The sequence below is a fragment of the Petaurus breviceps genome, unplaced genomic scaffold, assembly GCF_028583685.1.
Source record: "Petaurus breviceps papuanus isolate PSGF00001 unplaced genomic scaffold, PetGlider_PUasm1.0 90594, whole genome shotgun sequence".
NCBI classification, from domain to species: domain Eukaryota; kingdom Metazoa; phylum Chordata; class Mammalia; order Diprotodontia; family Petauridae; genus Petaurus; species Petaurus breviceps.
In genome coordinates, this window is record NW_027187281.1 from 6452613 (window position 1) to 6478269 (window position 25657).

The following is a 25657-nucleotide window of genomic DNA, read 5'->3' on the forward strand; positions in this document are numbered from 1 at the left end:
TCTTATCTCTCAATATCTTCTCTCAGTGATTCCATCAACTCTCATAAGTTCAACTATTTATATGCACAATTCCCAAATCTATAAATAGCATCAAGCCCTGATCTTTCTCTTGATTTTCTCTGGCATCATCAGCTACCTTCTCAACATACACACTTGTATTTGCTATCAGTTTCAAACTCAGAGTGGTCAAGATCATTCTCTTTCTTCCTAAATGCCTTCTTCCATGCTTTACAGTTCTGATAAGGGGACCATTATCTTTTCAGGAAGCCTGGTTCACAATTTCAGAGTCATCCTTCCATCCACATCCCATCAACTGCCAAGTCTCATTAATTCTACTCCATAACATTTCTCATATGGATCCCCTTGTTTGCCACTCACACTATTGCCACCTTTGTGTAGTTCCTCATCATCTCTTGTCTGGATTATTGCAGGAGTCTGATAATTAGTCTCTTTGCTTCCAATCTCTCCTTTTTCCATTCTGTTTTTTATACCGTTACTAAAATAATTTTCGTAAAGCAATGGTCTGACTATGCACGCTCTCATGCTCAAGAATTTTCAGTGTCTCCCTGTTGTCTTTTAGGACCAAGTATAGATTCTTCATATTAAATACAACAGTAGAATGTAAGCTTCTTGAGGGTAGGGATCCTGCTGTTTTGTCTCTACAGCCCCAACAACCAACATAGTGACTTGTACAGGGTAAGGATTTAATAGTTGGATTGATTACATTGGCTCTTGAGGAATTCAAGTGCAGTTTCTTGATGAAACAAGAATTTTTGTTAGCAAATACTTGTCCATATGAAAAGGGAAAAAAAAATATGTGTATCTTGGCACCAGAATACTTTTCCAAACACAGATATATGCTTACATCATCTTTTTTGGTGCTATCTAGTTAACTTTCTGAAAGAAGAAAATTTTAAAATAATCACCCTAAGATAGTGATGCATCTCTTTTTTAAAGTTGAATTTTATTTTTCAATTAACTTTCAATTCAAAAATTCAATTTTCTCTTCCTCACATCCATTCTTATTTTTATGGGGTGGGGGAGTTGAGGGAGAAGGAAAGGAAAAAAACCAAACCTTTAGAACAAAGCAAAACAAATTTCCATGTTAACCATTTCTTTATATCATTGAAATCACAAGTCTAGTCCAAAAGAAAGGGGGCAAAAACACTTGTGTATGTGCTTTTGACTTTCCAAACTTCAATACCATGCCTTATCTGCCCCAGAACATCTATCACTCCCTATGGCCTTCTCACCCTTGTAACATCCCTCTGCAATGCCAGTTTCCTTCTCTCACCTACCCCCTCTCTAGTTCCCTTTGGTACATTGTATTCTCCCTTTGATTATAAGTTCCTTGAAGGAAGCTCCTTATTGCTTATATTTGGATCCTTAGTGCTTGCACAGTTTCTAGTATGTAGTAAGTACTTAATAAGTGTTTGTTTCCTTGCCTTGCCTTTCTTGTGTAGAGAAATTTAGCTCAATATGAGAAGCTATGTAGAGTAGTGGATAGAGAACTGGGCTTAGATCTAAGACCTGAGTTCTAGCTCCACCTCTGACACACCCTGATTGTTTGACCTCTAATTTCTCCAGGCAACTCTCTAAGATTCTTAAGTTTCAGAGAAGGTACCAACTTGAAAGGGTAGCAGGAGTTTTCTCACCAAGGAATTCTCTATACCAATTAAATCATGGTTATATTGCTATACCTGTCTAGCTCAATAAACATGTATTTCTGCCAATTACTTATATAAATTGAAAAGGAAAGTTTAAAATAATAACCCTAAAAATAGTGACACATTCCTTTTTTTAAGTTAAATTTCATTTTTCAATTTTTTAAAAATCTATTTTTCTTCTTTGTACCCACTTTTTTCATTTTTCAAATGCTTTATTAACTTCTGATTTACATTATTCATTTCCACCAGATTTTGAGTTACATATTTTCTCCCCTTTTTTCCCCTACCCACCACCCCAAAATAGCAGCCCCACAGTATCCCCTCCTCCAATCTGCTCTCTCCCATATCTTCTCTTATACTACCCGCTTTGAGTTTTCCAGTAGGGCATGGTGGATCTCTGTGCCCCAGTGCCTGTATATCTTATTTCCCAATTATATGTAAAATAGTATTATTAATAGTGTATATATATATATATATATATATCCCTCCCCCCAAGCCTGCCCTCCATTCCTCTCTTCTCCTTCTCCCCTACTCTCCTGGAGGGTGAGATACCCTATTTAGTGTGTATTTCATTCCCTCCCCAGGCCAAATTCAATGAGAATAAGGTTGACCCATTCCCTTTTGCTTTCCTATTCTTCCCCTCCATTGTAACCATTTTCCCTTATCTCTTCTATATCAGATAGTTTACCCCATTCTGTCTCTCCCCATCTCTTCTCATATTCCTCTCTCACCTCTTAATTTCACCTTTTAAGTATCACCCCTTCCTATTAAATTGGTCCTGTGCACTCTATCTATGTCTACCTGTAAACATATATACACACATTGACAAATGTATTCATATGCCCATATACTCTCTGATATAGACATATATATATATATATATATATATATGTTCCCTTTAACTATTTTCATACTGGGAAAAGTTTCATCAGTTACAATTATTGTTTTTCCATGTAGGAATGTTACTAGTTCCACTTTGATAAGTTCCTTATGGTTTCTTTTCCCTGTTTACTTTCTCATGCTTCTCTTGCTTCTTGTATCTGAATGTCAGATTTTCTATTCAACTCTGGTTTTTTCATCAAGAATGCTTGAAAATCCTCTATTCCACTGAATGACCATATTTTCCCCTGAAACATGATACTCAGTTTTGCTGGGTAGGTGATTCTTGGTTTTAATCCCAGCTCCTTTGCCCTCCGGAATATCACATTCCAAGCCCTTTGATCCCTCAGTGATCAGCAGAAGCTGCCAGATCCTGGGTTATCCTGATTGTGTTTCCACAATATTCAAATTGTTTCTTCCTGGCTGCTTATAATATTCTCTCCGTGAGCTGGGAATTCTGGAACCTGGCTATAATATTCCTAGGAGTTTTCTTTTTGGGATCTTTTTCAGGGGGTAATCGGTGGATTCTTTCAACCTCTATTTTGCCCTCTCGTTCTAAAACATCAGGGCATTTTTCCTTGAGAATTTCTTGAAGGATGATTTCTAGGTTCTTACTTTGATCATGGCTTTCAGGTAGTCCAATAATTTTAAAATTCTCTCTCCTGGATCTACTTTCCAGGTCAGTGGTTTTTCCAGTGAGATATTTCACATTGCCTTCTATTCTTTCATTTGTTTGGATCTGTTTAATAGCATCTTGATTTCTCATAAAGTCATTAGCTTCCATTTGCTCCAGTCTAATTCTGAAGCAATGGTTCTCCTCATTGAGCTTTTGAGATTCTTTTTCCATCTGGCAAATTTGGCTTTTTAAGGCATTCTTCTCCTCATTGCCTTTTTGAACCTCTTTTGCCATATGAGTTTGTTTTTTAAGGTGTTATTTTCCTCAGTCAGGCTGTTGACTCTCATTTTGTAATTTTCTTGCATTGTTCTCATTTCTCTTCCCAATTTTTCCTCCACTTCTCTTATTTGCTTCTTAAGGTCCTCTATGGCCTGTAACCAGCTTGTATTTTCCTTTGATGATTTTGGTGCAGGAGTTCTGATTTCCCTGTCTCTCTGCCGTTCCATGCTTTGATCCTTTTTATCCCCCAAATAGGAGTCTAATGTAGGGTTCTTCTGTTTGCTTTGTTTCCTTTGCCTGGGCATGTTACCACTCAATTACTTGACAGTAGGACTCTGCTGCCAGGCAGGGGAGCTGCCGTCCCAAATGCTGGGGTTTTCTCAGCTGCCAGAGGTATTAGTTGTGAGTCCTTGCTGTAGCCTCCACATGCTCTGGAAAGCTGGCCATACACCCCAGGACCTCCACCCTAGACTACAGTCCAGATCCAAGCAGGTTAAAGCAAGAGCAATTACCCCTCAAACTGGTCACTTGATCCCCCTATACTCTGCAGGGCAGGAGCTGAAGCTGCCACATGGCAGCAGCGGCTGCACTGAAGCCCTCAGCAGCTTCTCGCCCCCGAGGCAAAAGCCAAGGCACTCCCAAGTACTGGATCCCAAAGTCCACACTGCACTGACCTCTCACTTTATCCTTAGAATCTATGTGTTGATAAATCTGGAAATGACCACAGCTGCAGGTGATCTGGAGTCCCTCCAGCAGGCAGCTGGTCAGGCTTGCCCTGGGGCTAAAACCTTGGTGTGGAGCTGGGTTTGATGGGGGGGGGGGGGGGTGGCAAGAGAATATAGAGGAACTCTGATCCTTATCACTGACCAGAATGTCTTCGATTCAGTCTGGAAAAGAATTCAGTAGGCCCAAGCAGACTTGGAGTCAGAATTGTAAAAGTTTATTGTTATGCTTTACAGTGGGCAAGAGTTCTTAGGGAAACTGTAAGTTTATTGTTATGCTGTACAGCGGGCAAAAGTTTTAAGGAACCTGCAAACTTAAAGAAGACATAGGCATAGTTTTTAAGGAGTCTAGGCAATTAATCAGATGTCAATTATGCTAACTAGGTGAGTAAGGATGGGATTAGGGAGGAGTTAAGGAGTGGTCAGTGCTTAAAGAAACATGCACTTTTAATGTCAACTGCTCAGGGGTATTGCCCATAATTCACTGGGAAATAGCCCAAGGGGGGGGATATCTGGAGGTATGGTTTTAGGCCTGAAATGTCACTAAGTCAGCTAGCAGTCAAGGGCTGACTGAGAAGTGCCTAGTCTGCCACCCATCAGTGTCATGTTTGACAAGATGGATGTTGGGAACCAAGGCTAATGGAGACTCAGTATGTGGATAATTGGCTAAGGAGTTAACCTATAGATAGGGCATTAAAGGATCCATGGGTCCAGCTGGCTACTTTACTAAGGGGAGATAACATTTGCCTAAGCTAAAATGTTTATAGATAGTTTAGTGTTGCTGGGCAGAGTGCTGACAGAGGGAAGGGGCAGAGTTAATGCTCTGAGGCTGGGGGTAGGGGGGAGGAAATGTGATTTTTACAGACTGGCTTTACAAATTGATTTTACAAACTGATGTTACAAACTTATATTACAGACTGATGTTACAGACATAGATCCCAAGCACCCCATCAGGCTCAGCTCCCAGATCGATGCACTGGCTGATTCCTGCCAGCTTACCGGGGTGTCCTCAGCAGGAGGTTAGCTTCTCTGTGTCATTTTGTGGGTTCTGTAGCTCCAAAGTTTGTTTAGAGGACCCTTTTACATGAATTGGGAAAGGTGGAAGCCAGGAGCCGTGGGGAGGACCTGCTTCTATTCCACCATCTTAACTCCACCCCCAACTTTGTACCCACTTTTTGGGGGATGGGGAAGAGGTAGGGAAGAAGAAAAAATAAAGCAACTTTAGAACAAAACAAAACATTTCTCTATTAGCAGTTGAGGCTAAGTGACTTGCCCGAGGTCACACAGCTAGTAAGTGTTAAGTGTCTGAGGCTGGAGTTGAATTCAAGTCCTCTTGATGCAAGGGCCGGTGCTCTTTTCACTGTGCCACCTAGCGGCCCCCTTTCCCATTTTTAACATCACTGTTGCTTTTTTCTCTGATTCCTGTAGGTGTTGAAAGCAAAATGGTAGCTTCTTAATTTAAACTCTTTGCAAGAATTGATGATCATTGAGCCTACTACCTTCTTTTAAAAGTCTAGGTAGTTTTGAATCAAATACATCCTGCCTTCTTAGCCACAAATAGCTGATTCCTTAATCTAGCCATCTATCCCATCACTACCCCCCCAACCCTTTTCCAAGACTCATTTTTTAAAACACTTAGTTGAAAGTGTTGAAGATGATGGTGTGTTTTTATGTTCCCATTGTAAATGACAAGATATCAATCGATTATAAAAAAGAGGTCTCTTTATATATAATGGGGATTTGGATGGGAACAAAATGCATAAATTGATTGACAGGTGATATTCTATAGAAGCCTCCCATGACATTCCTGGCCCTCATCTAGTCCCTTTTGCTTTTGTCCCACTTTCCTAGAGGTCAAACTCTGATTGATAGAGGTTTCTCTATAGAAGACTCCCATGATACTCCTGGTCATCATCTAATCCATTTTCCTTTTTCCTGGTTTCTCATGCCAGTTGCTCTGAAGCTGATATAACTGAAGGACATCATTCTCACTGTACTTCTGTTCCTGTGCCAAAAATGCTCTTCCTCTACTAGTGATTGTCGACCCACAAGCAATTAGCCTTCTCTTGTAATGCTGTACCATCCTTTCTAAAATGGAAATTTTCATTGATTTTACTTCAGTTTTCCCTCATGTTCCTCTTAATATTGAATAATGTCCCTATATTTGTATTCTGAAACCAATCACCCAAAACACTGGCAACCGAGGTGTCCTACAAAAGATTTTGTGATACAAATCTGGGGCACTGTCTGACTGTACTTTTAGGAGAACTCATAATAGGGTTGATGATCCATAGAGAGATCTGTTGTATGTTTTTGTATCTCCAACACCTACTATAGTTTGTTGCACATAACAGATGTTTAATTCATGTTTGCTGAATTGGATTGAATTAATTATGTAAATTTGGGAGTCTTCTACATAGATGTGAAAATTGAAGCTTTGGGGGTAGATGAGTTCACCAAGGAAGAGGAGGGAAGAGAGAAGAGGGAAGAGGAAAAGTTTTAGGACAGAGCTTTAGAGACTTGTCTGTTGAAGAAGGGTGAGCAAAGGAGAAAGAGGGAAAAGACAAAGTGCTTTACATACATTATATTATTGGATCCTCACAGCAACCCAGTGAGGGAAGTGGTACAAGTATCATTATCCCCATCTTACAGATGAAGAATTTGAGGCTGGAGAAGTATCAGGTGTGGAATTCAAAACCAGATGTTTCTGATTCAAAGTCCAGTTTTCTTTCTGCTATATCACACTATGTCTCAGAGGAGTAGTTAGAGAAGTGGGAGGAGAACTAGAAGATTATAGTGTTGTGGAAGCTAAGGAAGGAATATGTATCAAGAATTCTGGGATGGTGAACCATGTCTAATGCCTTGTGTGGGTGTCCTGTTTCCCTCCCCTTCCAACTCCCTTTATGTTTGTCATACTTTATTAGAATGTAGGTTCCTTGAAAGTAGGACCTTTTATTTGTATCCACAGAGCATAGTACAGTGCCTGGCCCATATTAAGACCTGTCTGTCTATCTGCCTATATCTATCTGTCAATATCTATCTATCTATCTATCTATCTATCTGTCCATCTGTCTATCCCTCAATCCCTCAATCTGTCATCATTTGTCTATCTCCCCTTCCATCTATCTCTATCTTTATCTTTCCATCTTTCTATCTATCTATCTTTGTATATCTATTTATCTTAGTTAGGTGGTGCAGTAAATAGAGCACCAGGACTGGAGTCAAAAAGATCTAAGCTCAAATCCAACTTCATTTTCTTAATAACTGTGTCACCCTGAGCAAGTTACTTAACCCCTATTTGCCTCAGTTTTCTCATCTGTAAAATGAGCTGGAGAAGGAAAGGGCAAACCATTCCAGTATCTTTGCCAATAAAACCCCAAATGGGGTCACAAAGAATTGGACACAATTGAACAACTGAACAATAACAATTCATCAGTCATCTGTCTAGTGTTGCAAAAAGTTCAAGGAATAGGACTACTGAAAAAATGATACAGGATTTGATCAGCAGGAGGTCATTAGTGACTTTTGAAAGAGTAGTTTCATGAAGAGGTAAAGGAATTAAAGGTGGAAGAAAAGACTTCAAGGGCTATACAGTTAATGGGTGCTAAGGCAATGAAGATAAAAAGTTCAGATCATTCTTTTGACAAGTTGGGCAGTGCATCGAATGAGAGAGATGGGATGGAAATTCCAAGGGAATGAGAGAAGGTTTTTGTCTATCTGTTTTCAGAATAGAGGAGACCTGAGCTTGTTTTTCTACTGTTACTGTATTTATGCATCTAATTGCCTTAATTTTCCCCTCTTATTATCTGTGTTAATTCTGGGGGAATTCTGCTTTATAAAGTGAAACATTTTAAAATATAAGATTTATAACTCACAAAATGAGATCCCTCCTTATTTAGGATTTTCAATCCGGGATTCATGGGAAATGTAAGAATCTGTTGAAATATGTGGAAAAGGGTATAGAATCACATTTTAACTAAAGGAAAAAAAAATTAAGGAAAGGAAATTCAGGAAGACCTGAATTGTCTCATTTTACCTGAGAAAAACTGGGGCATAGTCCTGCAGATACATAAAATCTTTTAGATGTCACACATTCTATGGCTAATTTTTGTCCACATTTTGGAAACATGGATTTTTAAAAAATGTATTTTTATTGTACTAACAGGTAAAAAATGAAAAATATGGTGTTTTTTTATTCTTAGTTTTGTTCCTACCTTTCCAGTCTTCTTACTCTCTTACACACACTCTGTGATCCAGTTACCCTGGCCTACTTGCAGAGCCTCCAACACAGATATTCCATCTCACCTCTCTGTGCCTTTGTACAGGAAGTCTCCCAAATCAGGAATGCTCTGTCCCCTCATTTCTATCACCGAGTTTCCTTGGCTTTCTTCCAGACTCAGCTCAAATCCTGCTTTCTTCAGTAGGCCAACCTGGTCCCTCCAGCTGTGAGTGCCTTCCCCTCTAAGGTTGCCTTGCATCCACTCTGTGTACATCTTGTATATACCTAGTTATTTTCATGCTGTCTCCCCCATTAGAATGTGAACTCCTTGAGAACAGGGACATTTTTTGCTTTCCTTTGCATCCCCAACTTTTATAAGAATAAGCACTTAATAAATATCTATTGTTTTGCTCTTACAATTTTTGTATTTATCAAGATATCATCAAATACACAGATGCCCCTGTTATGCTTATTTTTTGTCAGTTTGTGTATTAAATAACTCAGTTGCAATACTTAAATTTTTGGTGAGAAAATATTGTACTGATAACTCTAAGTTTTTATTGTCTGGGGGTTTTGTTTCCATGTGGTTGTTTCCCCCATTTATATGATATTATTTCAAGGAGTACTATTTCCCCCCCATTCCTTTTGTCCATGAATAGAAGTAGGAAAAAGGAAGGCAGTAAGCATGTATATAGTCATGTGCTAGTCACTGTGCTAAGTGCTTTTTACAAATAACTCATTTGATCCTGACAGCAAAATTGCAAGGTAGGTGAAATTATTATCCCCATTTTACAGTTGAAGAATTTGAGAACAGAGGTTAAATGACTTGCCTAGGGTGACACAGGTAAGTGTTTGAGGTTGGATTTGAACTCAGGTCTTCCAAATTCCAGGCCCAGCTCCCCATCCTTTGTGCCACCAGCTGTCTCCACAATGAAAACAAAAATATATAAATAGCATATGAGGTCCCAAATAATCCCCTTGTAAAATTCCCACACAGTTCCCTGAAAATATATGGCTCAATCAACTCAAATCAGTTGCAATGACCAATTTTATTCCTAGAGAAATGATGATGAGACATATGTCCTTAGGATCATAGAGCTATACCTAAAAGAAACCTCAAAGACCCTCTACTTCAACTGCTCTCATTTTTACAGATGAAGAAAACAAAACTCAGTGAGATTTCAGTGACTTGCCTGAGCACTTACAGATAGCCCTCATCAAAGGTGGCATTTGAATACAGGTCTTATGCTTCTAAAACTCTTTCCATTATACCACAAAGTGGAAGACCAAAGGTAGAGAATGTTGAATTCATTGTCTGACTAGGTAATTTTATCAATTAGATTTGTTTAATTTTTTAAAAATAGACTAGAGGGTCACAAAGTAGAAATGACAGGAGACTGGCACTTTAAAACTTGAAACTGTATTTTAAAGTGGCAGTCCTCAAAATCATTTGGTACTGGTTAAAAAAAAACCCAGAAAACTAGATCAATGGAACAGACTAGACAAGAAAGAATCAGAAATAATTGAACTGCATAGCATATAGCGTTCGATAATCTCAAAAAACAGAACCTAGGAAAGAGCTCTCTTTTTAGCAATCACTGCTGGGAAACAGTCTAGAATAAATAATGTTTAGACCAACATCTTTTACAGTATTCCATAATTAATTAAAAATTGATATATGAACTGATTATTAAAGATCATACCATTAAAAAATTAAGAGAAACATGTCATATACCTTTCACATCTATTCGCAGGGGATGAATTTTTAACCAAGCATCATCATAATGGTAATAATAAATCATCTAGAGATTTTTTTTTACAAAAGATAAAATAAATTATTTTGTTTATATGATATTGGAGGCCAAGTGTATTGTCCTTGATGGTGAAAAATCTTGTTATAAAATGTTAGGAGGGCCGGCAAAGGTGAAAGAATAAAAGGCAGCATTAGGACCCAGTGCTCTCTTACACTTACTGCAACAAAATTGAGAACACCAGATGGAGTGGTGGTCAGAAATCCAAAAAGAAATCACAGTGAAACTATTTTCCAGCCCAAATCAGCAAAGAGGGAAAATCAGAACCCTGTGGGCACCAGGGATAAGTCCAGCTAGGAAGGTCAAAATAAAAACCTTCTGTCCAGAAGATGAGGCTGATGTGCACAACTATACACAGGCATGAAGTAAGAATGAGGAATAGCTTTGTAACTGTCATCCTGGATGTGGGTTGTGAAGCCTTACAGCACAGATTAGGAGACGTCCTGTCGCTAGGAACCCACCAGGAAGACCCCAGAAGAAACCTTCCATCCTGTCGACAGATATGAGTCTGCAGTTAGGGCAGGGACAAACCTGCAGAATTATTATTCTTCCTGAAGCAGGACTGGAGACTACAGCTGTGTATTAGGGTAGAGTGTGTAGACTCAGGATGAGTTTAGAGTTTTGTTGTTGTGACCTCAGTGGAGGGCTATGGCTCCAACCTATGGACCCAGAAGCCAAGTAACCAGGAGAGAAAGTTTAAGTGAGAAAGATCAGCAGTTCTGTTGCTCTGAACCTTAAGAGCCTTTCAGAGCTGGAATTTTGATATGAAATGCTGGAGCTCTAACCAAGGAAAATCCAATGGTTGTATTTCCCAGATCAAAACTAAGATTGAGAGCCTGCAAAATTCAGATTGGGAATCAGACCAAGCCCTCAATTAGACCACATAAGGTACTGAAAGTTTGCAGTTTACTGGCCTGACCTGCCCTTGAAATTCTTAAAGAACACAATACTCAATGGCAGATTAGGCTAGACAAGGCCCAGACATTCTTTCTGTAAGTACACAAAGCCTAACCCTGATACAAAATCACTATTCAGGAAGTAACATTGGGAAAATAGATAAAGAAAAAAAACCCATTGATAATAAAGATTATGAATCCAGGTAACCCAAGACATAAACTCTGAAGAAAATAATATCTCTATACCAGCTGCAAGCAAAATCTCAAACAAATACACAGTTTGGCCACAAGATCAACTAGAATTTCTAGAATAAATGAAGCAAGAATTTTTAAAATGATATAAATTAAATGAGAGCTCTTGAGGAAAGAAAGAGAAAACAAATTAGAGCTCTAGAGGAAAGATTTGGGAGGAAAATTAATAGCAAATCCTTAACCAAGTAACAAAAAATGAAAATGAGAATGTACAAAACAGTACTCCGTGGGGCACCAAGAAATAATAAACTAAATCAAAAGCTAAAAAATAGAAGAAAATGTAAAGCATTTCATATCAAAAAGCAATTGACTTGTAAAACGGTATAAGGAAAAAAAAGCTAAAATTTGTTGGATTACCTGAAAACTGTGAACAAAGAAGAGCTTGAATACCATATTGCAAGAATGAAATGTATTGAATGTATTGAAAATGAAACTGTTCACACTGATCAGAAACAGAGAGCAAAATGAAAGCAGAAAGAATCATTGCCTGAAACTCCCAACTGGAAACTCCCAGGAAGGTCATGGTCAAAATATAGAGCTTTCAGATCAAAGAAAAAAAAAACAACCACTTCCAAGCAGTCACAGGGAAAGAGAAATCATAATTAGAACATATACCATGACATAAACCAAATAAACAAGAGGGTTTGGAATATAATATTCCAAAAGGTAAAGGATAAATGCTTACGAATAAGCCTTTGAAGGAAAAAAAAATAGATCTCTAATGAAATAGAGGACTTTCAAGTATTCCTAACAAAAAGACCAAAGTTGTATAGAAAGGAAAATGAAAGGTACATTTATTATTCGCTCATTTCAGTTGTGTCTGATTCTTAGTGAATCCATTTGGGGTTTTCTTAGCAAAGATATAGGAGTGGGTTGCCATTTCTTTCTCCAGCTCATTTTACAGATGAGGAAACTAAGGCAAACAGGATTAAGTGACTTGCCCAGGGTCACACAGCTAGTAAGTGTCTGAGGCTGGATTTGAACTCAGGAAGATGTCTTCCTGATGCCAGGCCCAGCATTCTATCCACTACACAACCAGCTGCCCTAAAAAGGTAACTATATTTGAACTATTAGAAGGAACTGCTCAAAGATGAAGTATTTACATTCGAATAGGGAGATGAGAAAAAAAAGTCTCCTCAGAACCATTATCAAGGGTAATAGAAGGGGTTAATAAGACAGAGGGCCTAGTATTAGTTTTCCTATGCTATGAAGATCTTAAAAGAAGAATGAATGGGGAGAGGAAAGAATACAATAGAGAGAAAAGGGAAAGTAAGGGGGGTGGGGACTTACTATTTTACAGAATCAAGGTGTGCAAGAAAATTATTATACAAAGTTGGAGGAAGATGTAAAAGGAGTTGGCATTATTTCAGCCTCATTTTCATTTAAACTGGTTAAGAAACAGATACACACTAACACACAAATTTTGGTATAAAAATAAATTCAACTCAACAGGGCAAAAGGAAGTGGGAGAGGGAGACAAGGAACAAGAGGAAGGATGATTCTGGGAGAGTGGTCAAAAAGGCTCTGAGTTAGATTGTGAAGGGGATTAAAAGGAAAGAAAAAAACTCATAAGAACCTGTGATTGGCCTCTGGGTGAAGGAAACAGAAGGGCAGTGGAATGGAAACATTACATCAAGCATATATCATTAGGACTAAGAATACTTCTGTCTCACCACCCCCTTCTTTGTAAAGAGGGGAATGGGGCAGAGAAAAGCGAAGAAAAACAAGAGATTAGGATGGAGGAAAATACACAATGTTCATAACTATGAATGTGAATGGGATGAATGCACCCCAAAAATGACAGAACATAATAAAGTAGATTAGAAAGCAGAATCCAACAAATATAGTGTTTATAAGAAACATTCTTGAAGCAAAGTTTCACAGAAAGCTGAAATAAAGGATTGTAGCTAAATCTATTATATTTCAACTGAACTTAAATAGCAAAGGTAGTAATCATGATCTCAGGCAAGATAACAGCAAAAGTAGACTTGATTAAGAATTGTAAACTAAGATACTACATAATGCTTAAAGGCACCAAAAAAACAATTACAATATCAATATTTAACATATATAGGTTGGAATGTCTAAATGCATAAAAGTTAAATGTTTTATAATGAAAAATAGTAAAGCTACAATAGTTGGCAGCTCAAATGTACTTCCTTTCAGATCTTGGCAAATCTAACAAAAGTAATAAACAAGAAATAAGGACCTGAACAGAATTTTTGAAAACTTAGAAATGATAGATCTCTGACAATTACTGGATAGGAACTGAAAGGGACATGTGTATTTCTTAGCAATGTATGATATCTTTACAAAATTTGACCATCTTTTTGGGCATAAAAATTTAAGAAAGCAAATATAGACAAGCAAAAATATTAAACATCCTTTACTTACTATAATGAATAAAATTATATTCAGGAATTTATAATTTAATAGGTGATTAAAACTTAATCCTAAAGAATTGCTGAGTCAAAGAAAAATCATAGAAATTATTATTTCATCAAAGAAAATTATAATCATGAGAAAACAACTCTTGGGATATAGTGAAAGTTGACAGGAGAGAATCTATCGATGAATTATGCATTCAACTGAAAAAAAAAGTTAGAAAAGCATAAAAAAACTCAATTGAATACCAAAATGGAAATTCTGAAAAAAATCAAAGGAATAAATAACAAACATCAATCTAAATTATTAAACACCTGCTCTATACCAAGAACTGTGCTAAGCATTGGGGATAAAAGGAAAGGTAAAAATCTTTGCTCTCAAGGAGCTCACAGCCTAGTGGGAGAGACAACAGGCAAACAATTATATAAAAAGATAAACTGGAAATAATCAACAGAGGGAAGGCACTAGAATTAAGGGGGATCAGAACCAAGGTAGGATTTCTAGCTGGGATTTGAAGGAAATCAGAGAGGCCTTAGTGGCTACTTCTTGTCATCTTTGAACGCATAATAAAGTGAATCCTGTCACTTTGTTTACCTCTCCAAAGTGACTCTGGGAGCCATCCTACCATTTTGCAATTTCTATCTTTCTTCTGGTTTTGATTATGGTAGAACTGTCAAGTAGCATGCCCATTCGAGGAGATCTCACATTTAGAGTACTAACAGCAAAGTGAGAATTTATAAATACCCAAAAAACTATGATTCTTAGCCACTCCTGTCCCCATTTCTGCCACTCTGTCACCATCACTGTGGAAATTGAAGGGGGCCACACATGCCGTGAAGCCATTTTGTATTTTTCTGTGGCCTACATATTCCCTGCCAAGTGACCAGCCTACTAGGACAGACTTTCCATCCATTGCTAGTCTTATTCTCAGAAAGCTGACTTGTTCCTTTGCTGGAGCCTTGGTCAAAGCTCTTACACAGTGGTAGAACCTGCCAGGGCTTGAATGGCATAGCATTTGAGAATCTAGGGTCAGCACCACTCTACAATGAAGCATCAAAGCAGGATTTTGAACAGGATTAAGAAAATAAAATATAGGGCTTACATTGATTGTTACAGGGGAAATTTAAAATTTAGGCAATCCTACTGTCAGGGTTATAGTACATTCAGTATGGAAATTCTCCTGACTGCTCATTTGGTTCCTATTCTAATCGATGTGTGACCACATCCCTTTCTCCAACTGCTTTCTTTGCTCCATTTTTACCTTTTTACGTTACTCAATGAGCAGTGATTACTTAACATCTCTGTAGTTTGCAAAATGATTGCTAGGAGTTTTTTTTTTAACTATTCTTAAAAAAAAGGGATATTATTCACCACTTTAATATATATTTTGCATAAAAGCTAACTGAGGCACTCAGAAGGATAGGAGTTTAGTTTAGGCTCATGCAATAATTTGTATCAGAGTTAGTTTAACAACAACAAAAACAATTGAGAGCTCCCGTGTTCCTGGTAGCTCCCAGTGCTTCTGATGATGTATTTATTCCCAGTAAATTAAATATTGTAGATGTAGTATATCAGGGAAACTTGACAGAACTTGCATAGATGCTAACCTCTTCACTGGACAGTTTCACTGAGGAAGTTTTGGGAAAGCTTTGTTTTCTTTTCTGAATTTCGAAAACACCAAAAACTTCCTCTTAGTGGATTAATGCGGTGTTTACACAGGACTGTAGTTGTTCCCCTTTGGAATGTAATATATTTGAGAAGCAGGTTTTCTCTCCTCAGTTCTGTTTCTGACAATGGTTTCTGTCGCCATTCTCTGAGTCATTCAGGCTCCAAATCTCAGTCAGAAAGACCACTGGACTTGAAGCTGCAAGAAATTGGAGTTTGAATCTAGGGTAAAATACATTAGCTATGTGAAATTGGGTAAATCACACTTAAATTCCATTTTCTGTCCTTTGAGATGGGTATATGACTATTTACCTTACAGCAGAGGTTTCACACTCAAGGATCTCCCATCTCTCTAGAGGGGTGCATTTGCCTCTAAACAGTTATTTCCATCCTTGTTCTCTCCCTTTTTCTAGTCCATCCTACGTACTGCCACCAGATCATTTACCCTCAAAACACTGATTTTAGATCCCTCAAAACTTCCATTGCCTTTCAATTATTTAAGATCTCTTCATAGTTAGTCAAAAGCTATAGGCATAGGCATTCAATAGAATAAAAGAATTATAAGGTTAGAGCTTGACAAGACTTTAGACCTAGTCCAAGCTATTCATTCTATAGGTGAGGAAAATGAGACCCAGAGAAGCAAAGTGACCTACCCAGGGTCACACCCAAGGATAAAGTATAGCAAAGCTAGGTTTTAAATACAGGTCCTCTGGCTCCCAATCCAGTGCTCTTTTCACAGTACTGTGCCTCATCTTCTCCCACATATAGATAAAGATGCATAAAATAAGGTCAATGGAGCTGGCCTTGCCAAATTAAAACTTTAGTGAAAATTATTTTGTTCCAGAATATAGGTAGGTAGAACTGTAGACTTTTAGAAGTGATGGGAGGGGCAGCTAGGTGGCGAAGTGAATAGAGCACAGGCCTGGAGTCAGGAGGACCTGAGTTCAAATCTGGCCTCAGACACCTAACACAAAATACTAGCTGTGTGACCTTGGGCAAGTCATTTAACCTCAATTGCCCTGCCTTCCCTCCAAAAAGCAAAAAACAAAAAAAAAGGACTTATGGGGCATTTGCTATCATCTAGGCCAATCCCTTCATGGGTAACTTGATCAAAGAACATTTTTTATTTCAAGACTGCAGATGAATAGTAAAAGTAAAGACTTAACTTCAATGGTTACCTGTCAAACAGTTTGAGTTTTCTTACAGGAAGGACAAGTGACAGGATTCTCGTCATAGCAGGCATCACTCAGGTCTATTTCTTTACCTTCCTTCATAGCCTCTTATATTAACTTTCTGTTTTACTGCAACACAATTTTTAAAATTACTTTTGCTTTCTTTAGACTTGTTTTCCTTTTTATTCTTAGTATTGCTGGTAGCTAGGTAGCATGATGGATAGAGCACCGGGCTTGGACTAGAGAAAGACCTGAATTCAAATCCTGTTTCGGTTGCTAGCTCTATAACACTGGGCTGTCACTTAAAATGCTCTCAGCCTTAGTTTTTTCCTCTATAAAATGGGAATAACAATTGCACCTGTCTCACAGGGTCGTTGTGCAGATCAAATGAGATGATGTATATAAAATGCTTTGCAAATCTTAAAACATCATACAAATGCTAATTATTATTATTGATATTGTTATTATTTCTCTTGGTGACAGGCACCTTCATGAAATGGTCCAAGCAGCACAAAAATCTTGAATCAATATTACATTTCCAGAAGAGCGTTGAAAGCAATGTTAATTTCATTCCATACCTGATTTAATAGTTAATAGTCAATAAATATTTATTAATGACCGACTATGTGCTAGGCACTGTACTAAGCACTAGGGATACTAATAAAAATAAAAGCAAAGACAGTTCTTGTCCTCAAGGAGCTTACAGAAGAGTAGAAACATGATAAAGAAGTCCAGAAATAGTGCAGCTCAAATTAGTGTCTAATCAGAGGGACAGAGAGTACTGCTAAAATCTGAGTGCTGAGGCTGATTCTGCCTTGTAGAATGATGAGGACCTTTGCTAGTTCTCAAATCATTCTGTCTTTAACAGTAAACTCCATTCTGCTTCTGGATGATAAGGAAAGTTATCTAGATATCATTTTAATTTGTTAAATGAAACACTTTCACATGTTGGCAGTTTCCTTTAATTTATGACTTCAGTAATAGACTACTCTAATTTGTCTCATATCATTGGCAGAACCAGGGAGTAAAGTGAGGTTCTTGTGGGGGCTTTTGTTTGTTTTAAATGGGATCTGTTATTTCCTTTGTGTAGGTAACTTCCAGTGAGGAAACTCCCTTTACCAATGAAGACCAACAACTGCTCAACAAATTATAGGCTTAACGAGTGGCCAGAGGTTCTGAAAGATTAAGTAAGATCAACTTAAATGGCTATAAAATCATTTTCTGTACCATCAAGATTATTTAAGCTGTGTATATAGATTCTCCACATATCCCAGTTATGTGCAGTGAGTGATTTTGAAGTGTGTTTAAGAACTTTTAAAGACAGTTTTTACCTTCTGATTTTATTTTAAATTCTTATTTCACTTATGACTTATGAAAATGTTTCAGTGTTTAAAAACTCAACCAACTCATTCACTGAAGCACTGCAAGTGGTTTTCCCTCAGTGTGATGTGGGAGAATGCAAAGGAGCCTCAGTTATGGCCTTTGCTCTTAAAAGACAATGAATAGACAGAGGGAAATTGAAATAACAGAACAGTCAAATAACAAAGTCCAAGTTTAAAAAAAACAGAGGCAGTTCTGAAGTTCCAGATTCTTTGTTGGATACCTTGTACACAGTTGGCATTTAATGGTTTTTACATACATTCTTTTCAGTCACCTTTGTGTTAAAGACCACATTGGTGCAAAGGGTTGTAAAGAGGGATATAACAATACAAAAGATGTCCTAGGATTATTAACTGCCATGTGATAGGTGGGGAAAACAAGTAGCCTGAGTTCAGGGAAGAGAGAAATCACTAAATATTGCTGTCACTGGGGAGGCCTCCTTACATACTTAAGATGTATCTATGTACACACACACACAGACACACACACTGTGCTTTAAAAAGCTTATATATTTACATATACACATGCATATCTCTTTATCATCTATCATCTATCTATCTATCTATCTATCTATCTATCTATCTATCTATCTATCTATCTATCTATATCTAGGGGGCTCAGTGGATAGAGTACCAGACCTGAAGCCAGGAAAACTCATCTTCCTGAGTTCAAATCTGGCCTCAGACACTTACAAGCTCTGTGACCCCGAGCAAGTCACTTACCCCCATTTGCCTTGGTTTCTCATCTGTAAAATGAACTGGACAAAAAAATGGAAAACCACTCCAGTATCTTGGCAAGAAAATCCAAAATGGGGTCATGAAGGGTCAGACACAACTAAAATGCCTGAACAACAACAACAACACACATGTATGTTGTGGGGATCCAGCTGTGTTTTGGGAAGAATAATCAGGGGGTGATTTGTAGAATGGATTAGAAGGTAGAAGAGACTAGACTTGTGATTTCATTGGTATAAGAAACTTCTAGTGTGGAAATTCTCTCCACAAATGCAAATAATCTTAGAAAATTTCATGGGGGCACTAAGAAATGATTTATCCATAGTCACAAAGTATGTGCCAGAAGCAGGACTTGAATCCAGGGCTTCCTGACTTTAATACTGAGTCACTACACAATACCAATATATGTGTGTGTGTGTGTAGGTGTATATCTATCTATCTGTCTATCTATCTGTCTATCTATCTATCTATCTATCTATCTATCTATCTATATATAGATAGATAGATAGGTATAATTGGAAAACATCTATTCCACTGTGGACTATAATTTCTTTGAACTTTATGTTTGTCATCAATGATCCTAATAGGATTCAATTAAATAAACATTTAGTAAATACCTACTATGTATAAGGCACTATGCTGAGTGCTAGAGGACACAAAAACAAAAGGAATACAACATGTAAATAGCTGAGGGAGAATAGTACAATATAAGTACATAGTACACAAATGTACATAGTCCATTTTAAAAGGATGCTGGATTTGGAGTCAGGGAACCTGAACCCCATCTCTTGTTACTTACTAGCTTTATGACCTTGGAAAGTCACTCTATCTCTCTAGTTCTCAGTTTTCTCATCTATAAAATGATGAGGTCAGACCTGAAGACCTCTATGCTTCTTTTCAGCTCTAAATCTATGGTTTTAGGAATATTATACAAAGTAACTTTGGGCAGGGAAGGAGCTTAAGGAGACCTTGTTTCATGTTCTGCCTCTGAAACGTATCAGCTATGAGATCCTGGACAAGTCAAACGTCAGGTGCCCCAGGCCTCTCTCCAAGCCTAAGTTTGAAAACAGTCACTGACCTTCACCAGAAGTGACCATACCAATGTAAATCACAGGTTCAGAGAGAACTAGCAACTGGGGGAATAAGGGCACTCTTCAGTAAGGAGACAACTCTTGAAGTGAACCTTGAAAGAAGAGAAAAATTCTGAAAGGTGGAGATAAAGAGGGCAAGAACTCCAGAAATGGGAGACAGTTTATATGCAAAGAAATCAGAGATGGAATGTTGCATCCAGGAAACAGTTACTTGCCCAGTTTGGCCAGAATGTAGAGTAATTTGAAATAAGATTGGAAAGGTAAGTTGAACCTGGATTAAAGGGAACTCTAGGTTAAAGAGTTTGTATTTATCTTAGAGATAATGGAGAGCCATGAAAGGTTTTTGAAAAAGGCGAGTGATGTTGTCAAATCTGGGTCTTAGGCAGTAGTATGGAGGATGGTCTGAAGAAGGGAAGCCTTGAGGGAGGGAGATCAATGAAGAGGCTGTAATGGGTAAAACATGATGAGAACCTGAAGACCTAGAGTAGTAGTAGCTGCGTGAAACAAGAGAAGGGGACTGATCTAGTGGATGTGGAAGGAGACTTGAAAGGACTTGGCAAATGACTGGAAATGGGGAGTGAAAGAGTAGGAAGAGTCAGGGATGAGTGAGGTTGTGAATCAGAATGGCTTTAAGAATGGTACTGACCTTCAGTATCAGTAGGTTAATTTGAAGGATTTGTAAGGGTTTTGTGGGGTTGTGGGGAAAGGATATAAAATAATGAATTTTATTTTAGATATATTCAAGATGAACAAGTAGAGGTGTTTAGGGGCCAATGAGGGGATGCAGATCTATAATTAAGGATAGATATTAGAATAGGGTGTATAGGCTTGGAAATCATCTCTATAAAGATAATTGAACTCCTGGGAGCAGATGAGGTCAAGGGAGAGAGGAAAGGAAAGAGGGGAAAGGGCAGAACTATTCATGCTTTGGGGACAGGAGATAAATGGTGATCTATCAAAGAAGATTTGACAAAATGGATGTAGGCAGGAGGAGTACTAGGAAAGAGCAAGCTATCATGAATGCCAAGGAAAAGAAAAGAGGAACCATAAAGGAAAAGGATGATCAACAATGTGTTAAAAATACCAGGGGAGGGTGCGGGGGGGGGAGGGGGGGGGGGGGCGAAGCCAAGATGGCGGAGTAGAAACAGAACTTCCACATGGCTCCCACTTCTATCTCCTCCAATACATGTAAAAAATTACCCTAAACAAATTTTAGAGTTACAGAACCCACAAAGTGACAGAGAGAAGCTAACCTCCTGCTGAAGACAGCCTGGCAGGCAAGCAGGAAGGGGCCAGCACAGCACTCTGGGAGCAGAGCCCAGCCCTGTGGTATTAGCCTCAGAGTGGCCACCACCAGCCCCAGCTGGAGGGACGTTGGGAGAGTGGATCACCAGCATCTGTGGCTGTTGGCAGAATTATCAACCCATAAATTCCAAAGACAAAGTGAGAGGTCAGTGGACATTGGGAACAGGGGGTCCGGTAGTGCGGTTTGACCTCTGGCCCCAGAGGGAGAAGTGGCTGAGGTGCCATGGCCATGCACCAACCGCTGAGTGGCTGCTTCAGATCTCCTGACCTGCAGATTGTAGGGGGACCAAGCAACCAGTCTCAGAGATAATCACTCTTGCTTTAACCTGCTTGGGTAAGGATTGCTGTGTAGGGTGGAGGTCCTGGGGTGCATGACCAGTGAGCCAGAGTCTGTGGAGGCTTCAGAGAGGGCAGCCAACTAATAGTTCCAGCAGCTGCAAAAACCCCAGTGACTTGGGACAAAGCTCCCCTCTCTGGAAGCAGAGTTCTAATGTGGCAAAAAGCTCAAAAGTGAAGTAATTGAGTGGCAACATGAGCAAGCAAAGGAAGCAAACCAAGCAGAGCAATCCAACATTAGACTCGTATTTTGAGGATAAAAAGGATCAAAGCATGGATCAGGAGGAAGACAGTAAAGTCAGAACTCCTGCACCAAAAGCTTCCAAGAAAAGTACAAGCTGGTTACAGGCCATAGAGGACCTTAAGAAGCAGATAAGAGAAGTGGAGTAAAAATTGGGAAGAGAAGTGAGAACAATGCAAGAAAATTATGAAATGAGAGTCAACAGCCTGACTGAGGAAAATAGCACCTTAAAAAACAGACTAACTCAAATGGCAAAAGAGGCTTAAAAAGGCAATGAGGAGAAGGATGCCTTAAAAAGCCAAATTTGCCAGATGGAAAAAGAATCTCAAAAGCTCACTGAGGAGAATCATTCCTTCAGAATTAGATTGGAGCAAATGGAAGCTAATGACTTTATGAGAAATCAAGATGCTGTTAAACAGATCCAAACACATGAAAGAATAGAAGGCAATGTGAAATATCTCATGGGAAAAACCACTGACCTGGAAAATAGATCAGAGAGAGATAATTTAAAAATTATTGGACTACCTGAAAGCCATGATCAAAGAAAGAACCTAGAAATCATCCTTCAAGAAATTCTCAAGGAAAAATGCCCTGATGTTTTTAGATCCAGAGGGCAAATTAGAGGTTGAAAGAATCCACCAATCACCCCGTGAAAAAGATCCCAGAAAGAAAACTCCTAGAAATATTATAGCCAGGTTCTGAAATCCCCAGATCAAGGAGAGAATATTATAAGCAGTCAAAAAGAAACAATTTGAATATTGTGGAAACACAATCAGGATGACTCATGATCTGGCAGCTTCTGCACTAAGGGATCAAAGGTCTTGGAATGTGATATTCTGGAGGTCAAAGGAGCTGGGATTAAAACTAAGAATCACCTACCCAGCAAAACTGAATATCATGTTTCAAGGGAAAATATGATTATTCAATGGAATAGAGGACTTTCAAGCATTCTTGATGAAAAAACCAGAGTTGAATAGAAAATTGGACATTCAGATACAAGAAGCAAGAGAAGCATGAGATGGTAAACAAGGAAAAGAAATCATAAGGAACTTATCAAAGTTGAACTATTTACATTCCTATGTGGAAAAACAATAATTGTAACTTATGAAACGTTTTTCAGTATGAGAATAGTTGAAGGGAATATAAATGTATATATACCTATATATGTCTATATAGGAGAGTATTTGGGCATATAAATACATATGTGAGTGTGTGTATATATGTGTACAGGTATACATAGACAGAGGGCACAGGACCAATTGAATAGGAAGGGATGATACTTAGAGAGTGAAATTGAGAGGTGAGAGAGGAATATAATGAGAGGAGATGGGGAGAGAGAGAATGGGGTAAATTATCTCATATAGAAGAGGCAAGGGAAAACTGTTACAATGGAGGGGAAGAACAGAAAGGCAAAAGGGAATGAGTCAACCTTTCTCTCATTGAATTTGGCTTAGCGAGGGAATGACATATACACTAAATAGGATATCTCACCCCACAGTAGAGTGGGGGGGGGGGGGAAGGGGATGAGAGGGGATGATGGAGAGGAGGGCAGGTTGGGTGGGAAGGAAGTTGGAAGCACACACTTTTGAAAAAGAAAAGGGTTGAGATTGGGGGCAGAGCCAAGATGGCGGAGTAGAAGCAAGACCTTCCTGCGGCTCCGGCTTCCACCCTCCCCAATCCATGTAAAAAGGGGACTCTAAACAAACTTTGGAGCTGCAGAACCCACAAAATGACACAGAGAAGCTAACCTCCAGCTGAGGACAGCCAGGCAGGCCGGCAGGAATCAGCCAGGACAGCACTCTGGGAGCCGAGCCCAGCACCACTCCGAGCTTTAGCCCCAGGGCGGACCTGACCAGCTGCCTGCCAGAGGGACTCCAGATCAGCAGCAGCTATGGCCGTTTCCAGATTTATCAATACATAGATGCGAAGGACAAGGTGAGAGGCCAGTGCAGTCTGGACTTTGGGACCCAGTAAGTGGGAGTGCGTGGCTTTTACCCCCGGGGGGAGAAACCACTGAGACACCAGCACAGCCTGCCAGCGCCACGTGGCGGCTTCAGCTCCTGGCCTGCAGAGTGTAGGGGGACCAAGCACCAGTCTGAGGGGTCATCGCTCTTGCTTTAACCTGCTTGGATCTGGATTGCAGTCTAGGGTGGAGGTCCTGGGGTGTGTGTCCAGCTTGCCAGAGTGTGTGGAGACCTCAGAGAGGGCACCCATCTAATACCTCTGGCAGCTGAGAAAACCCCAGCCTTTGGGACGAAAACTCCCCTGTCTGGTGGCAGAGTCCTACTGTGGCAAAAAGCCCAAAAGTCAAATCATTGAGTGGCAAAATGAGCAGGCAAAGGAAACAAAGCAGACAGAAGATTCCAACATTACACTCCTATTTTGGGGATAAGAAGGAGCAAGGCATGGAACAGGAGGAAAACAGTGAAGTCAGTACTCCTGCACCAAAAGCTTCAAAGGAAAATACAAGCTGGTTACAAGCCATAGAGGACCTTAAGAAGCAGATAAGAGAAGTGGAGGAAAAATTGGGAAGAGAAATGAGAACAATGCAAGAAAATTATGAAATGAGAGTCAACAGCCTGACTGAAGAAAATAATATCTTAAAAAACAGACTGACTCAAATGGCAAAGGAGGCTCAAAAAGGCAATGAGGAGAAGAATGCCTTAAAAAGCCAAATTTGCCAGATGGAAAAAGAATCTCAAAAGCTCACTGAGGAGAATCATTCCTTCAGAATTAGATTGGAGCAAATGGAAGCTAATGACTTTATGAGAAATCAAGATGCTGTTAAACAGATCCAAACAAATGAAAGAATAGAAGGCAATGTGAAATATCTCATGGGAAAAACCACTGACCTGGAAAATAGATCCAGGAGAGATAATTTTAAAATTATTGGACTACCTGAAAGCCATGACCAAAGTAAGAACCTAGAAAGCATCCTCCAGGAAGTTCTCAAAGAAAACTGCCCTGATGTTTTAGAATGAGAGGGCAAAATAGAGGTTGAAAGAATCCACTGATCACCTCCTGAAAAAGATCCCAAAAAGAAAACTCCTAGGAATATTATAGCCAGGTTCTGGAATTCCCAGATTAAGGAGAGAATATTACAAGCAGCCAGGAAGAAACAATTTGAATATTGTGGAAACACAATCAGGATAACCCAGGATCTGGCAGCTTCTACACTGAGGGATCGAAGGGCCTGGAATGTGATATTCCGGAGGTCAAGGGAGCTGGGATTAAAACCAAGAGTCACCTACCCAGCAAAACTGAGTATCATGCTTCAGAGGAAAATATGGTCATTCAGTGGAATACAGGACTTTCAAACATTCTTGCTGAAAAAAACCAGAGTTGAATAGAAAATTTGACATTCAGATACAAGAAGCAAGAGAAGCATGAGAAGGTAAACAGGGAAAAGAAATCGTAAGGAACTTATCAAAGTTGAACTATTAACATTCCTACGTGGAAAAACAATAATTGTAACTTATGAAACTTTTCTCGGTAGTTGAAGGGATTAGAAATATATATATATATGTGTGTCTTTATATGATGGTATGAGGTCATATGAATACATATGTGAATGTGTGTATATACGTTTACAGGTATACATAGATAGAGGGCACAGGACCAATTTAACAGGAAGGGATGATACTTAAAAGGTGAAATTAAGAGGTGAGAGGAATATAATGAGAGGAGATGGGGAGAGACAGATTGGGGCAAACTATCTCATACAGAAGAGGCAAGGGAAAATGGTTACAATGGAGGGGAAGAATAGGAAGGCAAAAGGGAATGGGTCAACCTTATTCCTATTGAATCTTGCTTGAGGAGGGAGGGAAATACACACTAAATAGGGGATCTCACCCTCCAGGAGAATAGGGGGGGAAGGGGATGAGAGGGGGGAATGACGGAATGGGGGGCCGGCGTGGGGGGGGGGAGGGAAGTTGGAAGTATCCACTTTTGAAAAGGGACAGGATCAAAGTAGAGAATAGAACAAGTGGGAGGTGGGATAGGAGGGA

General features: G+C 39.1%; 1 protein-coding gene across 6 annotated transcripts in view; it reads left to right on the forward strand.

The window, feature by feature from the left end:
* The window catches only part of LCP1 (lymphocyte cytosolic protein 1), a 118110-nt gene that overhangs the window by 21297 nt on the left and 71156 nt on the right, over positions 1–25657 (forward strand). For 2 of the 6 annotated variants that reach the window (XM_069063700.1, XM_069063699.1), the window contains exon 2: positions 17654–17750. The exons of the other annotated variants lie outside the window; for them this stretch is intronic. The gene's annotated coding sequence lies outside the window, so the exon portion shown is untranslated. The remainder of the gene's footprint in view (positions 1–17653; positions 17751–25657) is intronic. 6 annotated transcript variants of the gene reach the window in all.